The sequence below is a fragment of the Elephantulus edwardii genome, unplaced genomic scaffold, assembly GCF_000299155.1.
Source record: "Elephantulus edwardii isolate Elephantulus edwardi_28Jun2011 unplaced genomic scaffold, EleEdw1.0 scaffold00100, whole genome shotgun sequence".
NCBI classification, from domain to species: domain Eukaryota; kingdom Metazoa; phylum Chordata; class Mammalia; order Macroscelidea; family Macroscelididae; genus Elephantulus; species Elephantulus edwardii.
This window is the reverse complement of record NW_006399850.1, coordinates 7,528,859-7,535,566: the sequence shown is the minus strand read 5'-3', so window position 1 is coordinate 7,535,566 and position 6,708 is coordinate 7,528,859. Positions and strand designations below refer to the sequence as shown.

At 36.3% G+C, this 6,708-nt stretch overlaps 1 pseudogene; it reads left to right on the top strand.

Annotated features, from left to right (window-relative positions):
* The first annotated feature begins 4,781 nt into the window (after positions 1-4,781).
* LOC102851714 lies at positions 4,782-5,448 on the top strand (annotated as a pseudogene).
* The last annotated feature ends 1,260 nt before the right edge of the window (positions 5,449-6,708 follow it).

Below are 6,708 nucleotides of genomic sequence, written 5' to 3'. Positions count from 1 at the left end.
AAAAAAAAACACCTGATACCAGTCACCATGCCACAAAATTTATTTTATCATTCTATTTTGTGTTGTTAGGTGTTGACAAGTCAAGTACAGGCCATAGTGACGCTATGAACAACAGAGCTGAACTCTGTCCTATCTTGTGCCATCCCCATTATCTCTGATACACTTGAGTCCATTGCTGCAGTCACTGTGTCTATCTGGTTGAGGCCTTTCCTCTCTTTTACCGGTCCTATACCTTTCTAAGCGTGATGTCGCTCTCAAAGGAATATCCTCTCCTACTAACATGTCCAATGTATATGATACAAAGCTTTGTCGTCTTTGCCTCAAAGAACTTTCTAGTTGCCCTTTCTCCAAAATGTATATGTGTTCTTTTAGTAGTCCATGAGATAGTCAGTACTCCTCCCAACACCACAGCTCAAAAATATCAATTCTGATTCTTTCCAGCTCTCAGATGCATAGCAAGTGTTTCAAAAGATCATGGCCTGAATCAAGTACATCTTAATCCTCAAGCTGACACCATTGCTCCTCAATAATATGGAGAGGTCCTTGACTGCAGACTTTCCTGGGACAATACATCTCCTGAACTAATGACTACTAGTACAAAAGTCATTGATTGTGGATCCAAGTAAGATGCAGTCTTAACAAGTTCAATCTTTTCTCCATCTATCACAGTGTTGCCTATTTGTCCAGTGGTGAGAATTTTGTTGTATTGACATTACTGCAATCCATATCAAAGGCTGCAATCTTTGATCCTATGCAGTTAGCACTTTCAAGCTCGCCTCACTTTGAGCAAGCAAGGTAGTGTCAACTGCATAATGTAGTTTATTGATGAGTTTTCCTCTGATTCTGAGGCCACATTCTTCTTCATAGAAACCAGCTTCTCAAATAATTTGCTCAGTACACAGATCAAATAAATATGGAGAGAGGATATATCCCTGACACATACCTTTCTTAATTTTAAAAAATGTAGCGCTCCCTTGCTCTGTTTATACAACAGCCACTTGGTCTATGTATAGGTTTTGCATGAACACAATTAAGTGTTCTAGAATTCCCAACTTCTTGTGTTCCACACAGTCAAATGCCTCTGCACAGCTGATAAAACTCAAGCTTGTTTTTTTTTTTTTTATTCCTTGCTTTCAGCCAAAATACATCTAATATAAGTGATTATTTCCCTGGTACCATGACCTCTTCTAAATCCAGCTTGAACTTCTGAAAATTCTCTGTTTACATGCTGTTCTAGCTATTGTTGAAGATCTTCAGTAGTATTTTGCTTGCATGTGATATTAATGAGATTTTAAAATAATTTCTACATTCTGTTGTATCATCTTTCTAGAGAATGGGAACAAATATGAATCACTTCCAGTCAGCTAGACAGATGTCCTCCAAATTTCCTAGCATAGACTGATGAGCACATCCATGGCTGCATCTGTTAGCTGAAACATATCAATTAATATTCCATCAGTTCCTGGGGCCTTAGTATTTGTCAATGTATTCAATACAGCTTGAACTTCTTCCTTAATTATCATTGGCTCTTGATCATACTGTACTTCCTGAAATATTTCAGTGTTGGCCTATCTTTTTTTTTTTTTTGTACAGTGTCTCTTTATTCCCTCCATCTTCTTTTGATGTTTACCACTCCATTCAAGATTTTATCCATAGCATCTCTAGTACTGCAACTCAATGATTAAATTTTTTTTAAGTTTTTCAGCTTGAGGAAACCTGAGGAAGTTCTCTTTTTATTCTAAAATCCAGCTTTCTGCACATTCTGTTATATACTTTGTTTTGTCTTCTTGAACTGCCCTTTGAAATTTTCTGTTCATCTCCTTTACTTTAACTTCTCTTTCCTTTGTTTTGGCTTCTGAGCATTCTACTGCAATTCTCAGAGTCTCTCCTGGTATCAATATTGTTGGTTTTGTTTGTTTGGTTTTACTTCTCAGTCTTAGTAATGACATTTTTTTCCTCTCTTCATGGATGATAACCTTGATCTTATAAAACTCATCTCGTGTTCAATCATTGGTATTCAATGCCTCAAACCTATTCTTAAGATGATTTTTACATTAAGACAGGAGCATTTTTTTATTCTTGGGGATTTGGTTTTATTTTATTCAGCCTCTAGTTGAACTTACACATGAGTGATCAGTGGTCTGTTCCACTGTCAGCACTTGGTCCAATTTTGACTGCTGATATTGAGCTTCTCCAACAATTCCTTCCACAGACAGAGCCAATCTGATTCATATGCAATTCATTAGGTGAATTCCATATATAAAGTTTCGATGTATGTTTTCTAAAAAAGATATTGCTTATTAATAAATCATTGAACTTACAAAATTCAATCATTCTATTTCTGGTCTCATTTTTGTTACCAAGTCCGTACATTTAGATTACCATTGCTTCTTCATTATTTCCAACTTTTGCATTCCAGTTACCAATTATCATTCATGAATATTGATTGTGTGATTCATTGATTTGGGACTGCAAAATTTGGTGAAAATCTTTAATTTCCTCTACTTTGGCCTAGCTGTTGGTGTGTATATTTGAATAACAGTAAAATTAACAAGTCTTCCTGTTAATTGCATGTGGATAATATCCGATAGCTCACAATATTGTACTTCAGGATAGAACTTTAAATTGTCTTTTTCACTGTGAATGAAACACTGTTATTCTGGTTTTCATTTGCAGTTGTTGTTTTTGATTGCCGTCAAGTCGGGCACGACTCATAGCAGCTCTATGAACAAAAGACCTAATGCCTTTCCAGAACTATTGTCATTTTTTCAAGTTCATAGATTTTCCAGAGTTATGTGGTTTAAGAAGTAGGTGCCACTCCTGCTTCCAAACTTGCTTTACAACTGGGAGCTCCACTAAACACAGTCCACATTGGGAAACCATTCTGATATTTGATACCCCAATGTTACAAGGCTCAGCATCACAGCAACTCAGGTTACTTTATATTGCACATTGACAAAGAGAGATATACAAAGTGGAAAAGTATTCCTCCGGAAAAAACAGCACTAGTTTCACTTAGCAGTCATTTAATGTCATCAAGTTAAATACGTCTAAGAGTAAATTTTGCCCAAAAGACCTAAACTCTGTTCTATAACTAACATCATTTCTGAACATTTATAGATTTTAGAGAGCTTATAGAGTTTCAAATTGAAGCTGACTAACATTAAAAGAAGTCCATAAAAGCAAAAATACAAACTTGGGTATATTCCACCTGAATTTAGAGACCAACTCAAAAATATATTTGATGCATTGAACTCTAATTACTGAAGATCAAATGAGTTTGAGGATGATATTGAGGACATATTACAGGAAAAAAATAAAAGGTTATTTTAAAAAGAAAACTATATATTAGAAGAGACTCAGAAATGTTCTCTAGAAGATAAAGCAGTAAAAACGAAAGGAATAAAGGATGAAGAGTTGAACAGATTTCAAATGGAAGTTCAAAAGACAAAGTGAAGTATTATAATAAAATGTGAAAAGTCCCAGACTTGAGACGTCAAAAGGGAAGATCACCATAGGCCTTTCTGAAGCTGGAAACAGTTAATATTGATTTACAATTGTCATGGATACTCTGGACAACCAATTGAATGGCCCATGAAGCATTAAAAAAAAAGATGGATGGAAACACATTTCTATCCATTCATTTGTTGATGGTATGTGGGTTGCTTCCATCTCTTTGCTATTGTGAATAACACACAATAAACATGAGTGTGCATATATCTGTTTGAGTCACAGCTCTGATTTCTTTAGGGTATATTCTCAGTAGTGAAATTTCTGGGTCAAATGATATTTATTTATATTTCCAACTTTTTAAAAAAGTGCTGCACCACCTTCCATAGTGGTTGTACCATTTTACATTCCTATCAGCAGTGAGTAAGAGTTGCAGTCTCCCCACAATATGGATCAAGCCTGGAAGAAATTATGCTGAGTAAAATATCTCAATCATAAATGGTCAAATACCACATAACACCACTGTTATAAAATAGGACTGACACTGGAGGGAATATAGGAAAACACTGGAACAGATGATAGGAAGAACTGTCTGAAAGGAATATATATTTAGGCATTATATGTATTATATGCTTGGTAGGTTGGAGGGACAGCGCAGGAGGGGAAGGCCCCCTATGAGGTGGATTGAGTCAGTGACTGGGGTAATTGGGATGGGTGTATCGGAGACGGTGCGATTGGCATAGGACAGAGCAAAGTTTAGGGATGTTGTACATAGGGTCGCTATGAATTGCAAGATACTCGATGGTACGCACATAACAACAACAATATGTATGGCAACTGTCTGGAACAAGAGATGCTTTGCAAAGTGGACCGGGAGAGGAGGAATGGAGAAAGAGGGTGGAAAATGTGCAACAATGAATGAATAAAAGTCCAAACACTCAGCATACTCTGTATACTACTGATTATAGGGTCAGATTTTCACAAAGTGCAGACTTAATGGGCTTTGTAGAAAGTCTCTCCATACTGTGAACTATAAAACCCTTGGCATTTAAAAATAAAACTGAAGTTACATAACTTATTTATCAATATTTTTCCATTTAGTTTATTGAATCTATATGACTCAGGAAAAAAAGGACTTTTTCACCAGGTTAAAAACTAATACCTTTGTGGTAAATTAAAGAAGCTGATCATTACTTGTTTTCTCACTTCACAGTCTATAATTTGGTTGCTCAGAGTAATGAGAGAATATTTAGAAATTGATTGCAAAAACCAGAGATAATATAACAAAATATATAAATAAATGTCAAGTTGTGTAATAAGATCAATTTAAGATGGTGACTGTGGAAGCAAAAGCCACCACCACTTCTAATTTCCCACCTACAGAAGAAGAGAAAACAGAATCCAATCAGGAGATTGTTAACCCAGAAGAGTGCATTAAAACTCCACTGCAGAACAGATACTTGCTCTGTTTTGGGGGGTTTTGTGTTTTGTTTTGTTTTTTTAATTTATAAAGGCAAAGCTTGGCAAGCAAACCTTCAGTTCATCTCTAAGTTCGATACTTTTGAAGATTGTGGGGCTTTGTATAACCATATGTAGTTGTCTAGTAACTTAATGCCTGGTTATGACTATTTACTTTTAAAGGATGATATTAAGCCCATATGGGAAATGAGAAAAACAAACGAGGAGAACAGTGACTAATTACTTTGAACAAAACAGCAGAGACAAAGTGACCTCGATAGCTTTTGGTTAGGGATACTGCTATGCCTTATTGGAGAATCTTTCAAAGACTATAGTGATGAGGTATGTTGTTAATGTTAAAGCAAAAGGTGACAAGAAAGCAATATGGACTAATGAATATGAAAATAGAGATGTTATTACACATATAAGGAAAGGACACCAAGAAAGGTTCAGACTTCTTCCAATTATAGCTATTATCAGTTCCATGCAGACACAGCTACTAAGGGCTGCTACACCACTGAAAACGGATTTGTTGTCTAAGAAAGCACCTTCTGAGTATTTTCATAGGAAATTGCTTTAAGCAGTTGAGGCTTGAGAGCTAAACCAAAGCCTCTTCAAAAGCAGAGTATGTTGCAGGTAAATTTTATTTCCACTTAGAAGTCACTAAGATATAAAAGAAGTCTGATTTGCTTTTGTCTTATACATACATGTTTATTTTCCTTGTTTGCTAGAGAATTCACCATTCCAATCATGGAATAATAGTACACATCAGCCCTAAAATCCATAAATGTATTTCTGCCCCACTCTAATGTTATTCTTACATGCCTTTGAGTAGCTTATGGACAACAGATCTGAACCCTGTTCTATCCAGTGCCCTCATCATCATCTCTAACACATCATCTCTAACATATTCAGTTATGAACCCATAACCGTAGTGACTGTGTCAATCTAACTGAGGGTCTTCTTTTTATCAATTATATTTCTAAGCACAATATTCTTTTCAAAGGAATAACCTCTCCTAGCAACATACCCAAAATGCACAAAACAAAGTTTCACCATTTTGCCTCTAAAGAACACTCTGGCGGCACTTTTCCCAAGACATATCTGTTTGATTCTTGGCAGTCCATGAGATATTCAGTGCTCTTCTCCAACCCCTCAAAGGCATAAATTATTTTTCTATCATCCTTATTCACTGTTCAGCTCTCAGATACATAGCAAGTGATTGAAAATACCATAGCCTGAATCAAGAGCACCTTTGTCTTCAAACTGACATCATTACTCCTCAGTAATTTGGAGAGCTCCCTGACAGTGGGATTTCCCAATGCAGTATGTCTCATGATCTCCTGACTGCTGGTAACAAGGGTGTTGATTATGGGTCAAGTAAGATGAAATCATTGACAATTTCAGTCTTTTCTCAACATCATGATGTTGTCTGTCAGTCAAGTAAGTGAGAATTTTGTCTATTTTATGTTGCGATGCAAAAAATGTTTAAGGCTATAGTCTCTGGTCCTCTGCAGTAAGTGCTTCAAGTCTTCCTCACATTCAGCAAGCAAGTTTGTGTCATCTTCATAGCTCCAGTTGTTGATGGGTTTTCATCCAATCATGATGCGACATTCTTCTTCATATGTTGTTGTTTGTTGTTGTTATGTGCTGTCTAGTTGCTTGCGACTCATAGCGACCCTATGTACAACATCCCTAAACTCTGCTCTGTCCTGTGCCAATTGCACTGTCTCTGACACTCCCATCCTGATTATCCCAGTCACTGAATCAATCCACCTCATAGAGGGCCTTCCCCTCCTG